Here is a 15,487-nt window from a genome sequence, read left to right on the forward strand (position 1 = left end):
AATCATCCCGGTGATGGTCAGAGAGACCGTAGACGCCAACTGGCAGCCCCGCCTCTACCATCACCAAGTATGAATGAAGAGTGAATGAAAAATGGACACAATGGAAGTGCTTTGAGCGTCTGGTAAAGCGCAGATAAATCCAATCCATTATTATTATTTTAAAGTGTAGCTGTTTTCCTGTATTATCTGCTGTCTTTATGTCAAATACTGACACCAGCTAAACAGGCAGACAAAGAAAACATTGATGGAAAATAAAGACACGTTTTCAAAATGCCTACAATAGTTCATAAAGAATGACATTATTACCATGAGCTGAGTAATCTAAAGGCACGCCATGATCCTGGTGTTGCGCAATCCAGGCAGCGCTCCTCGTGCGCATTCCACCTCGCAGCCAACTACCCCTCCCCTTTCCTTCTCACACACACGCAGCCGCGAGTGACAGGGGACGGGAGCAGCTGCAGGTGATGGCAGTTCACAGTTTCAGGTTGTTACAAACTCTGTGATATAACAAATAATAAGAAACCATGAGTGGCGCAGATTTTTTTCCAAGCACTGAGCAGCTGGCAACACCCCCCCCCCCCCTTTAAATTGGCGCCCTGGACAAATGCCCGTATTCCCTGTGCCTAAAACCGCCACTACTGCGCACCCCCCTGGCATCGCAGTGGGGTGCAACCCACTATTTGAGAAGCACTGAGTAACCAGAGAAAACCTGCACATGAAAGAAAGGAGAAAGATCAGTACTCTAAAGGTGTCTTTATGTACCAGTTAACTTTCTGGTGTTATCCATCCACCACATCAGTGTTCCAGTCAGTGTTCCTCCCCTCCCACGTTCCAAATAGGAAGTGCCTGCTGGTTCCAAGAGGCCAAATTTCCATAAACTTCTATTGAGAAATAAACAGTTCTTACTCACTCTTTCTATTGGTCAGAACAAAAATTCTTGCTCTACCACCTGTACCACCTGGTAATCCTAATTCTTTTTTTAATGATATTTTTTATAGAGAGCTAGTTATTCAAGTTGTAAACTGACCAATCAGATATCTCCATAACATTTATTTTTTTATTTATAAATGTATGTGTTCTCGTTTCAAATATTTAAAAAATTTAATTGACAGATTCTCCCAAGCCCGCTTTCAAGTGACAGGGGTGTGGACTTCCAACAAGCTCGCTCCTGATTGGTTAGAATGGTTGCCATGGACATGTTGATTTAGAGTGACTTGGACCAATCCCTGCTTACTGACAACGTCTGGCTTCAAAATGGCAGTGTCCATGTAGCTAAAAAAGGCAACAGATTGTACTTAATTTGGTTGGAGCCAGAAGTAAGCCATTTTCAATGGGTGACATCACACTCACTCGGTCCAGTTCTCATATACAGTCAGTGTTAATACTGCATCTGTAAATAAGTAAGTAACAACAGGTGCTCAGCTGCTTTAACTCGCCAATAAATACAGCTGCTGATGGAGTAATGACTCCTGCTTAGGTGTCATCACTCCATTTAAGGGGATGAGTCAAATATGGAGAACACTCTTTGCCACACTGTCATGTGGCAATGGCAGGTCTTTAACCCTTATAAATGATCTCTCTTTCAACCTGTAACTATAACTCTCTCTTCCACTTTCTATAAATAATATATAAATTAATTATGGAAATTTTAGGACAACTGTTATAACCTCTTTATGGTTCAAGCTCTTAAATTTTCTTAGTTACAATGGATCCTTGTTACATAGAAAGCAAACAAAGACAATGTTTTATTTGAGTCAAATGTCTTGTTGGTCAAAAATACCAGCAGGGTTTTCTGCACCAGCACTAAAAATTTTATGGTCAACCATTTAAAGTCCCTAAATCATTGAATGATGTGTTTCTGGGGTGGTAAAGAATAATGAAAGCAGCCCCACTCAAATTTAACTTCAGAAGCAGAAACTTCAGTGTCACTCAGGCTTTTTGGCAACTGATATACGCTTCTACTCTAACAATTCTTGACTGGATTCACGGATAAATTCAATCCAGATGACATCAATGTTAGAGCAGTCAAGGTTTATGCTGTTCTAACAAATTATATTCTCTCCCTGAGGCAGATGTAAAGGACAAAAGGCCCAATCTGAACATACGGTCCAGCACTAATAATATTTCTGAATTGCCCACAGCCCTGATGATTATTTTTTTCCTGTCAGCTCAGTCCCTGGTTATTTTACCAGAAGTCCATTGACTTCAACACACTTAGTGTATGGTTGTAAGTAAAATATGTGATGTTAATTCGTTTTTATGTTAACAAAAATGAGGACACTCAAAGTTATTGTGCCATTTATCTAAACTTTACCCTACATGGGGTATGTGGCTAATTCCCAAATTTAGCATCACCTTGAACAAAAAAAAAACACTGCAAAATATTTTTTATATAATTGGAAATTAAGTCGGGCACGAATGCTTCAAAGCAGGGAGTTTATCTTTGTGCTTTGACCATAGCAATGCATCTGTGCAGTGTGCCTGTCTCCTTTTTTTTTCAAACCATGGAACATGTTGCATAAGATTTTCAAAAAAAAATATTAATTTATTACAGTGTTCATTAAGAAAAATGCATTTCCAATCAATTTCACTTTTATTTGTGGTAAATAAAAGAAAATGTCTTACAATTATACCTTGCAATGCTCTGTATTGCATGCTTCATTATTCATTACAGGTAAAGAAACAGGATTCCCGAAGAGTTTAAGACACTGCATGTAGAGCTCAATTTACTGCAGGGAGGGAGACTATGAACAGTAAGTTTGAAGGCTAAACATTGAAATAATAAAGATAGTGTGTCAGTTCACAATAATAATATGTCAATAATAATTGACATTTTTTACTTAAATGCAACACAATTAAACACATTTTTGTAAAACCTCTTCAAATTGTCATTTTCATATAGGGACATTACAATATTTGTGAGGAAGAGAAAATAGAATGGATTCAACTATAAACATGGACTACAAAAACATCCTATGTTTCAGTCAATATGCTGGGTAAGTTGTCATAAATATTTATATTACCTGTCAAACTTTGCGGAACACTGTGGTTTTTCTAGTTTAGCATGAAAAGTTTTGAGTGTTTTATCTAGTTACACTCTGAAATTAAAAAAAGTTAATATTCCTAACAGTTGTGGTTACAAAAAGAAATCAATCAATTAAGAAAAAACAAAAATGTGGTCTAAACCTTCAATTCATCAGAGGAGTCACTTTTAGGTGCATGCCAGCAAGAATTGAATGGAGCTGCAGACTGCTGTGGTGTCTGTGTTTGTTCAGAGAGCCTCTTAAGCAAAAGGATGAAAACAAAAAACAGCCCCATACTATCACACCTCCTCTTTCATATTTGACAGCTGATTTCAACAACTGTGGAGCCATCCTTTCATCTGTTTGACAAGGTATAAAGAATCTACACGATCAAGCAAATATTTCCTATTTTGATTAATTGTTCCATAACACCTTCCAGCCTTTAGAAGTCCAGTGTTTTCTGGCTCAGGCAAGCCCCTTTGTCCTATTCTGACATCTTAGCGATGCCTTTCCTGCTGCATCTTGTCCTGTCAACCTTCCAAAACAAAGTGTTCTCTTTACAGTTAAAACTGAGACAAGCTTTCTACTTCCTCAGTGAATCTCTACTTGAAGCTGTTGTCCCATGAGCCGCGTATCACACAGGTGTTAACTTCTAGTATCCACTGATTATGGACTCACTCCAAGGAAAAAGGTATTTTTTGTGTTTTTAACATGTTCTTGTCGCATTTTTCTCATGATAGAGAACATACACTTTATTACTAAAAGTATTTGTTCATCCCGCCTTAACCCATAGACTTCAATGTGATATCGGTCCACCTTCTGTTACAGTTTCAACTCTTCTGGGAAGGCTGTCCACAAGGTTGATGAGTGTGTTTATAGGAACTTTTGACCATTCTTCCAAAAGAAGTCACACACTGAGGTTGGTGGAGAAGGCCTGCCTCTCAGTCTTCACTCTAATTCATCCCAAAGGGGTTCTATCGGGTTCAGATCAGGACTCTGTAAAGGCCAGTCAAGTTAATCCACACCAGACTCTGTCAGCCATGTCTTTATGGACCTTGCTTTGTGCACTGGTGCACAGTAATGTTACAAGTTCATGCTCCAAACGGTTCCCTCAAGGTTGGGAGCATGGAATTGTCGAAAATGAAGTATTCAAAGTTCCTTTCACTAGGACTAAGGGGCCAAACCCAAGTCCTGAAAAACAACCCCACACCATAATTCCTCCTCCACCAAATTTCACACGGCAAAACAGTCCAAAATGTACCGTTCTCCTGGCAACCTCCAAACCCAGACTCGTCCATCAGACTGCCATATGGAAAAGCGTGATTCATCTCTCCAGAGAAGGCGTCTCCATTGCCCTAGAGTCCAGTGGGGGCATGCTTCATGCCACTGCATCCGACGCTTTGTATTGCACTTGGTGATGTGTGGCTTGGATGCAGCTGCTCGGGCATGGAAACCCATTCCAAGAAGCTCTGAAGGTCACATGAAGTTTGGAGCTCTGTATCAATTGACTGTGCAGAAAGTTGGCGACCTATTTGCGCTTCAGCATCTACAGACCCCTCTCTGTTAGTTTACATGACCTACCACTTGGTAACTGAATTTCTGTTTTTCCTAAACTCTTCCATTTTGTTGTGATTGAGCTGACAGTTTACTGTGGATTTTTCAGGGGCCAGGTACTTTCACCACTGGATTTGTTGCACATGTAGCAAAATTCACTGAGCTCCTGAGAGCGGACCATTCTTTCACAATAACAGTCTTGCCTGAGTGCCTGATTTTACACACCTGTGGTCAGGCCAAGTTATCAGGACACCTGATTCTGATCATTTGGATGGGTGAGCAAATACATTTGGTAATATAATGTACCATAATCTATTATGATTTGTGAAATATTATTTATTCAGTCAATATTTAGAGACATTTTTGTCCTTATTAAAATGATCATAGAGGAATAAATCTGGAAATAGATTGAATGATGTCTGCTGATCTGTTTTATTATTTTAATGATGTAAAATAGTCTTAAGATTTCTTAAGTGATAATTTAAGAATTGGAACATTTGGCAATCCAATATAGGAATGTAGCACTGTTATTGCACATCTGAAGCTTCATAAATAAACTGAAATAAAAGAAACAAATTTTAAATAATAATTGGATATTTTCATACTGTAACTCATTCCTTTACTAGTTTTTTCATCAGTTACCTGTTCATCCTAATTTGAGTGAAGGGTAAGAAGATCATTGAAGTTGTGGGAACATTGAAATTAAGAGTGTGAGTACATCAACACACCCTTGTTGTAGGGAATTTTCAGTAAGCTAAGGAAAACCATAACTGTAATGTTTATCTTGCCAACTTTATTATGGTTTACACTCCAGTGACAACACTGATTTAGAACAAATTCCCAAGATAGTTTTAATTTCAGTACAATACAGTTTATTTCCGTGTGAAATCAATACCTCTCTGGAAACAGGTCATGTGCCACAGTCTTTTAAATATGCAGTTGTTAAACCTCTTCTGAAAACGCCCAGTTTAGATCCTAGCAACTTGGCCAACTATAGACCAATATCAAACCTCCCCTTTATTTCAGAAATCCTAGAAAGAGTTGTAGTTTAGCAGTTTTACCGCCACCTACAGGACACTGGTGACAATGAAGATTTTCAGTCAGGGTTTAGACCTCACCACAGTACGGAAACTACACTAGTTAGAGTCTCTAATGACTTATTAACGGCCTCAAAAAAGGGACTACTTTCTATTCTGGTCCTGTTAGACCTCAGTGCAGCCTTTGACACTATTGACTACCGTATTTTACTCCAAAGGTTAGAGCATGACATCAGGATAGGAGGATCTGCCCTCCAGTGATTTGAATCCTATTTATCCGATAGGTACCATTTTGTTAATGTAAATGGACATTCCTCTCATTGCACTCGAGTTAGTTACGGAGTCCCACAGGGCTCAGTTTTAGGACCCATCCTGTTTATGCTTTATATGCTACCCTTAGGAAACATAATCAGGAAACACAGCATTAATTTTCACTGTTATGTCGACGATACGCAGGAGGATTGATCATCATCAGGCGTGCAAAACTGAATTTTTTCACCTGCGGAATATAGCTAAGATCAGAAAAATACTTTCCAAAAGTGATGCAGAAAATTCATCCATGCATTTGGTAATGTCTAGACTGGATGACTGTATTTCTTAGTTAGCAGCGTATCCTAAGAGTTCCTTAAGAAGTCTCCAGCTTGTTCAGAATCCAGCAGCTAGATTGTTAGCAGGAACTAGAAGAAAAGATCACATCACTCCTGTGTTAGTTTCACTTCACTGGCTCCCAGTTGATTCTTGAATCAAGTTTAAAATCCTCCTGCAAACATATAAGGCCTCACATGGTATGGCCCCGTCCTATATTAAAGACTTCATAGTGCCTTACCGACCAAACAGAACACTTTGTTCCCAAAATGCAGGACTGCTTGTGGTTCCCAGAATTTATAAAAGCACAGTTGGAGGTAAAGCCTTTAGTCATCAAACCCGTTTTATGGGAATGAGCTCCCAGCTCATGTAAGAGAGGCCGATTCAGTTTCTATATTCAAAGTTAGACTTAAAACATTCCTTTTTGGACAGGCTTTTTGTCAGACTACCTAGTATTCAGAGATTACCTAACTTAATGTTAATGTGTTTAAATTAAACTCAACAATAACAATAAAGTTGTTAGTAGGCTGCTAGAAGTTTGAAGCTGGGGTAACTATGGTGCACTGGGGTTCTGTCCTCTTTTCTCACCTACTTCTCCTCTCCTTATCTCCTCTATTCTTGATCATTATTCATCATTTAGTTCTCCGTGCCTCTGTTTGGTGCAGTGCGATTCATGTACTCTCCCTTCTTCCCACACCCCTCCTAGGGAGTGGGAGTGCTTCCAGATTCCAGTTGGCTCATCCGTGCTCCTGTACCTGACTGTGTACCTCGTCTCTGGCTGGCCTCTACTACTGTTCCTACACCTACACCTGGCTGTGGATCCTGTCTCTGGCTCCTCTCGCGCCCCCAGTCGTCCCCCAACTTCATCTTGATGAAGAGCATTTGCTAGACTTTAAATATGTAGTTGTAGAGTTAGATAAGTTAATTCTTCTCAATGAGTTCTGGTAAATCGCCTGTCCGCCCTGGGGAGTCCCTCCTTAATGTGGACACCCCTGAGGTTTCTTCAATTTTCCGGAATCTGCTTTTTTTAGGAGTTTTTCTTTACCGCGAAGGAGGGTCTAAGGGCAGGGATGCCAGTTTAGTTTAGTCTGTTTAGTTAAAGTTTAGTATTATCCTATTGAATTCCATGCATTTATGACCCTTTTTGATTGTATGTTTACCTTACAATTACCGGTACAAAGCCCAATGAGGCACCTGTTGTTGTGAATTTGGGCTGTACAAATGAAATTGAATTGAATTAAATGTTTGTTTGTTCATTGTGTTTGGAATATCGTTATGAGTGGTCTTAGCAACATGTGTTGTATTACACTAAACATTTTAACGACAGGCATGTGCTTGAAGATGAACAAATGTGTTCAAGATTTGGCACAGTTTGGATGATGTGCAATTAAAGATCACTGAGTCTGTATGTGATGCACAAGTTAAAGTATAACATTGTTTAATTTAAGCTTGATCCAAATAAAAAATGAATCCATGACATATTTTGTTTCCCAAACACTGTTGTAAATTTTACCACGAATTGTGAAAAAAACAATTCAAGAACAAACAAAAAATGGAAAATCTCTTTAAATTAAATATCGAGGGTAAAAAGTATTTGTCACTCACTGACTCTGCAAGTTGCCCCACCTATGAGAGACAGAATGTAAAACAAAAGAATCCATAAAGTCCCACTGTATAATTTTTAGCTAAAATATTTGTATAATGGTGCATGAAACAAGTACTTGCAAAAGTTAACCATCAAATTTTGTAATGCAACCATGGTATGTCAATAGGAGAGGTTGAATGTTTTTTAGGTTGGCACCATTGTGCATGTGACGTCACCCATAGATAATGAATCTCCTGTTGAAGTAGATACAAGGTGAATAAAAAAGTGATTAAAGGGTAAAAGAAAACAAGATGCTTTCCATGTATTTCCAAATGAGAAGAAGAAGAAGTCCAGAAATTTCTTCTTCTGTTGTTTTATATGAGCCAGAACATGCTCATCAAGAAAAATGATCAATTAAAATTGAAGAATAGCACATGCTGAACTGAAACCAGACCAAGCCGAGGGGGTGGGACTGATGTTTGGTCTAGTGTTGAGAATCTAAAGACCAGCACCACATCAGACAGCACTTTGCATGCAGACATTTTTATGCACTTAAAAGCAATTGCCAAATATTTAAATATTTATGGGCCCACATTCATGGTAAGTACAATAAAACAAAAAATCAGCTCTGATAAAACCTGTATTTATTGAATTAAATTTGATGTGAGGATCTGGTTTAGTCAGGATTGTGGAAAAGTGGCCAAATGTCCCATATTACTAAATTATCCAAAGCTCAAAACACGCAAAAACACATACTACATTAAATAAAAATAAAAATGCATATAACCCGCATAGATACGAATGAGTTCAATATTTATTATTGTAGTCTGTTTACAACATGTTCACTTAAAAGCAATAGAGCCTTGAGCCAAAAGCTGTTTGGACTTTTTTTAGGTGTTGTGACCCAGAAAAACAGGGTTGGGAATCTCAGCCCCTTAGCCTGATATAGAAAGCCAAAGCTACAATCTGCAAGCTGTTAGACGACGGCAAAGAAAAAGAATTACAACAGAGTATGTTCCACAACGACTCACCAATTGGAAGATGTTTACCTATAAAAAATGTGGAGGCATGATGGGCATGATACAGTGTCTCAGACTGTGCACTTGTGTGTGTGGTCAAAGGAGACCCTTGGTTGTCGTGACTGGTTGGGGGTAAAAGTGGGGGCAGATGCTATCAGGCCCTGATTTCTGTGGTTATGATGACATCCAGATAATAGCAGACACACACACACACACGCATCACCACACACATTTAAGACGTGCACAAGCATCTTTTCTGTTTTAAGTATACCAGTACTGGTCTCTTTCTCTCTCTCTCACACACACACACACACACCCCCACACACTCCCACAAAAAATGCAGGGACACACACATGCACACACAAACCTGAAAATTACAGCTTAGCATGCAAGCGTTGAGCAGATGGGTTCCTAATGACTGTTGTGTACAGTGCAGGGGGAGTGAGCTGCTTTCCCATAACACGTCCGCCTTACCGCCCTCTAGAACCCTAAGTACAAGCCTGGTTTTCATTTACTTTATGCTTTAACTGGCACAAACATGACACGAGTCCAAGTTGCAGGTGGTCAAAAAAATAAAAAAAAATTATTAAAACTTTTTGAAGACTTGTCTGCACTTAGTTTTTTTTGCAGAAAGGGAGGAACCCCTGCAAAGGGCTGCACGGTGGCCCCCCCGGCATCAAGAAAGCCCCGGCTGGGGGACCTGAAACAGAACAGCAATGGGGGACCTCTCTGTGTGGAGTTTGCATAGCTCCCCATGCATGCGCGGGTTTTCTCTGGGGACTCCAGCGGACAATCACTTGTCATATTAAAAATTAATTTTTTTAGATATTGGATTGATCCATATTGTAAGGTGACGTCACGTTTTTAATTTTTTTTTTTTTTTTTTTTTCAACTTGTCCTGTCCAACAGCTGGGCAAACAGATGAGAGCTGAGGGCCTCTTGTGTTGGACATATTTTACTTTAACAATAGGGATTATTAATCTTCATACAAACCAGAGGTATGTCTGAATAAACCCCTTTTGTAATTGAGGCCAAACTTTATTAATTTCAACCATGTTTGAAAATCTTGGGTGTTGGACTGGACGGAAAAGGAAAGAAGGGAAGAAAAGGGAGGGATGTTAGAGAGAGAGGGGGGTAGGAGGGTGATAATAGGAGGGGAGGGGGGATAAGACCATGAAGCAGCATAAAGCAACAAGTTTACTGGTTGTTTATCGTTACGGTAAGGTTCAAATGTAGTACAAAAAGGGCGGGGCGTGTCCATACACACACTCAAATGTTATCAACACACCTGTTAGCTGCAAAAATGTCCACATGTCGACACATACACAAAACAGATAGTGTTCACACGCCAGTGACGTGCAGTCAGGAGAGGCAGGTGAGGCACAGCCTCACCTGTCATTATGGGAAGAAAAGAGAAAAAATAAATTCAATTATTATATTTAATCAGTAATTTGTGCTTTGCACTCATTTTCCATTTAAATGTACCATTTTTGGGTGGTTTTTCTTTTCAAAATCGCTGAATTTCCGCATTTGTCGTTCAGATACTAAGTGACGTGCGATGAGGCACCAGCCCGCTGAGCCTCACCTTGGATTGCGCAATACCTATGCAGTCAGACGGTACTGCTGTCTCTCTGTATGTCGGTTCAATCACTTGTACTATATGAGCTGAGTTTACATAATTTAGCAGATGTATATGATGTACAGTGTTTGTTTTTATAAATAACTGTAATCGAGGGACGTGTTTCTTGTGCTGAGCGCTAAACGCCGGCAAAAAAGCCGTTGGGTGAGGCCAGACATTCTCGTGCCACATGTTAGGGGGTGCCGGTGAGCCCTGAGATTATGACGCTAAAAAACAATAGAATAAGTGATAGCAAGCGGCAAGTCATTTTCAACTAGTGTAAAATATTTCAGTCATTAAACCATGCAAACTGATAGTGCAAAGGTGAGCTAACACCTGTGCTCAGGTGAGTGTTTATGTTCTTCTAAAATGGATGGTGGAACGTGAAAAGAAGGAGGGAGAGTGCCCAGCCATCCCCACCCCAAGACCAGGGCTACAGGCAACCCAGAGAACAGGCAGGGAACAACCGCCCCCCGGGCGACCAAGACCGACCAAGACCGCCACCCAGGCCAGGGCCAGCAGGACCGCCGCGAGGCCCCCAGAGCCAGAGAGCAGGGAGGCATGGAGGGAAAGAGAGCGCCGCCCCAGCCCAACCAGGAGAGCAGCCCCCCCGCCGCGCCGGGAGAGCCCAACGCAGGGCCCCACCGGAGAAGGACGCCCACAGCCCCAGACGAGCACCCCATCACCACCCAGGAGTTGCGGGCATCCCCCCGCCCCAACCCCAGGTACGAGCCGAGACCCCACAAGGGAGACCCGCTCCGCACTCCAGGCAGCCACCCACCCGGCCCACGGTTGGTCCAGGGAGGAGCAAGGCAGGGGCCCGCCGCCCCCGCCCAGGAGGGGGGAACCCCGGGGAAAAAAGGGGGCCCACAAGGAGTGTTGTAAATATGCCCGACCAGGCTCGGCCACAGTTGGAAATTTGGTGGGGCCCAGCGCTCAGGGGCAAGGACCAGGACCCACCCCCCAGGGACACGAACACCCCCGGCTTAGGTGTAATATAAACCCCCCCACTGCGCGGAGAGAGAACCGCCGGGCCCAGGAAGCCGGCACCCAGGGGACACGGCCGCCGTTGCCAAGGGGCCCACAACCCCCACCAGGGAAGGGGCAGGGGACAGATGGTCCTAGGTCCCACCTTCCTTGCAAAATGTGTGTGCGTGCATGTGTGTTTGAGAGGGTGTGTGTGTGCATGTGTGTGTGTTTATGTTGGAATGTATATATTGAGGGGGGACGGGTGTGTGTACTAAGGGGGGTGCAGTTAAAATTGGCGGGTAGGGCACTAAGGGGACATCTCCTGATTACTCACAGTGATGTCCCCTCACCCTCCCCACCAAAGGGCCCTGAATGTCTAAGGTGTGGTTAAAATTGGCGGGTAGGGTGCTAAGAGGACATCTGCTGCTTGCTGGCAGTGATGTCCAAGCACCCCCCCCCTACCAAGGACCCTACATGTCTAAGGTGCAAATAAAACCGAAAGAGGGGGGGCCCACTCCATACGGCAACCATAGGAGGGGGGCCACTGCCAAGTAGCCCCCCCCCCCCCCAAGGCGCATCGCATGCTAAACCCCCCACCCCCTCACCCTAATATGAGGTCATATGAGGAAGGGGGTGAGTTGGGGACAGCTGGTAGACTCTCCCCCGGTGGTCAAACAGCTGCCCCCCCCCCCCCCCCCCCCAGCAAAGGGGCTAGGCCAGAATTTATTTTTTAACTTTACTTTTGTGTCTGTTTGCTGTCCAATGGCATCCATCTTTCAAAACAGAGCAGAGGAGTATATTTAAACAGGATAAATTATCTTTTTAAAATGAGGCTTTAAATTATGTCTGTATGTTAGCGTGTGAGTCAAAGGTAAAGTGCTGAGGATCTTTCCTGATTGCTGTCAAGGCATGATTACTTTTAAATGATGTAATTTAATGATGTAATACTTAAAAATATCACCTGCAGTCCAGTAGAAAGAGGATAAATGTTCATCTTGTAATTAGCCTCTGCTGCTTTCTCTCTGTTTTGAGAACACTGACAATTTCAGAGGGTTTCCAGTAAAGATTACCAAATGAAACTGGAAGAAAGACAATGCTAGCTGTTTTTAAAGTGACATATTCTAATTCCATAGTAAAGGCTATTTAAAGGATTTCAAAATATAATTTTAGCAATATTTGCTAATCAACTTATTACTTATTATATGTCAACTTAAACTTTTTGAATAAAAGGTCAATTACACAGAAACTTATGGCAGTAAAATAACAAAAAGCACTTAAATATGTTGCACATTTACTATGAAATGGAGCAAAAGCTGAGGATTTTGTGGATCTGTATGACAATGTTTATCTCTACAGAAGAACACCAAAAGACAAGCAACTGACCTTAGATTAGCAACTGCTGCTGTCTACAAATAGCAAACACTTTTAAAAAAAAGACTACTTCCTTGAGGACATTTCTTAGACGATAGCCAATCACTTTAGGACTTAATGTCTCAGCATTTTTATTCAAAGTCATTAATTCATTTGTATATCATAAAAGTCTGGACGACAGACTGGATCTCGGAGTTCCTTGTAAATTTTGGTTTAAAATGAACAAATTTCCCCCGGCACAACGGGCACAAGCTACAATAACAGCTTTTACTCCAGAGAAACGCCATGTGGTGAGATCCAACTTAGTTGATATTGTTAAAGTGTAAATTTGTTTGAAGATCTCCATCCTGACTAAGATCTCCGAACATCTGGAAACAAGAATTTTATTATTCACAATAAAAGTGTTTAGTGTGATGTACTTTCTTTTTCACACCCCTGTATGGTAGACATGTCAATTTGTGTCAAAGGGTGATGATCTTGGTTGGAAGAAAGATTATCTCCCTAAACTGCTTTAAGCCCTCCAACTATAGCTCAGTGGCCACAAAAGTTAAGATGGGTCTATTTAATGGAGTATTTGATTGCCCAACTACAGTTGAAAATGAAAATTATTTTTAAAGATGGTCAAGAGAGTTTACACTTTTGGACTGAATGTTAGTGATGGGCGTAAAAATGAGAAAGTAAAAGTGCAAATATTTTTGATTATTAGGTGACTAAGGTAAGTTGAGAGTGGGGTCTTCACACAAAGAAGAGAAGTTCTTTAGCGTGGAAAAACTAAAGAATTAGTGAAAAGTCATATGTTGGAGGTAGTAAAAACAAAGTAAAAAATCTCCCAAAACTGTAACATATGTTTCATTCTTCTACATCTTTCACCTACTAAAAGCTTAAACTTTGGAGCAAAAAATTGAAATGTCTATGAAGTTTCGTATGGAGGGGGGCAGGATGGTATGCAAGACTTCAGACACAATCAACTACAAACACTGTCATAAATTAAACATGATGATCTGAGCACGTCTGCATGTGCTCAAACTCTTCTGAGGACCTCTTTTGTTGGATCTATGCTTCTTCTAGACTGACTAATAGAGAGCAATATTGTATCTACCACAATTAGGAAAATAATACTCAGTTTTACATCACTCAACTTACTCAGGTGAATATGGACCAATGGACTCGGTCTGCAGATTAAAAAAAACTAATTTCTGCAGCTAAACCCAGACAAGGCTGAAATAATTATGGTATCTTGGCCTAGAGAATTAAAAAAAGGTTAACAAGACCATTAAGTCTTTTTCTTTAAAAAAAATACAAGTAAGGTAAGAAATCTAAGTGTAATCATGAACTCTATGTTTGAACTTTGACAATTACAAATATTCTATAACAACATCAGAATTTAAAAAAAAGCAGCTGTAAGGCAACTGCATTGCAGCTTGGGTCCTGACTAAAAGCAGGAAGTACAACTAGATCAGTCCTTTCCTCGGATCTTTGCACTGTTGCTCATAGTTCTGACTTTAAAACAAGTCTGCATGTGTTCAAGTCTCTCTGCAGTTTAATGAAAACAACCTAAGAATCTCCAGAGGGTGTAAGAAGAACCAGACTGGGTACAAAAAGTCAAGTCCAAAGTGACACTGGAGGTAACAAAAGCCTTTGAAACCTTAACCAACAGACTGGAAGTGGCTACAGCAGGTTACAAAATAGTCATTCCAGGAGCTGTGAGGCTCTGTGAACTTTATAACCTCTACTTTTTACTGTGTTTAGTTCAAATCAAACACATTATTTTAACCTCTCATTGAGTCACTGTAACACATGGAACTTTTCTTGAGGGATCATTTATTCTGATTCCACATGTGACTGTTAACAGAGTGACTGGCTAACTCACAAAGACAGTGTGTGTTTCCAAACACAGTGCCAAAATAGCAAACAACAATGTTGGTGTTTGACACTCCTACCCCTGTCCAATTACTCCCATATCTTACCATCATGACAGAAAGACATTATGAACATCCAACAAGCACAATCCAATATAAACTCCTCTCCAGATATAATCAGCCGCACAAGTACAAGACATTTGTGGAGCCAGATAGAGTACAACTTTGCATCACATAACACTCATACTCTTACATTCACACATACCTATTTTTATTGCTAGCTGCTTTTGAAAGGCATCAGTCAGCAGCTCACTTAGAGCCACATGAGCGAGTGAGTAATGTTGTATTTATATGCGTGACCTTGCTTGATTCGTGTTCAGCTTGTGCGTGTGGAGCAGACAATAATGGGGCAGGTCTGTCTGAAGGCTTTTCGTTTCCTGATGTACTCTTGCATGCAAAAGGTGATGTGACAGACAACCATGACGGGACAGCCAATCTGAATTACTTGACTTGGCTAGGATGTTTTTGTTTCTGTGAAACCGAACACAACACCGTGAGTGACACGGTGAGCTGGATGTAACTGAGATGTCTAATGAAAGAAGGCAAGCTAAAGCTTCGCTGGTTTTAGTTTCTTCTCTTTTTTGCATGATATCTCTTCCACGACACCGTCCTCCCACACACACAAGCATCCTCTTCAATTTCTACGTTCAATACTTTGTCTCACTGTGAGGCACAGCACCGTGACACCCTATATGGTTAACAGCTTTGAACAACTGTCCTGTATAATGGTTTTCAGATTCTTTAAGGTGGCCTGAACCTGTGCCAGAACTGAACCAGAAGAGCAAACATGAGTCTACCATTCTGTTC

This window comes from Oryzias latipes, chromosome 3 (assembly GCF_002234675.1).
Source record: "Oryzias latipes chromosome 3, ASM223467v1".
NCBI classification, from domain to species: Eukaryota; Metazoa; Chordata; class Actinopteri; order Beloniformes; family Adrianichthyidae; genus Oryzias; species Oryzias latipes.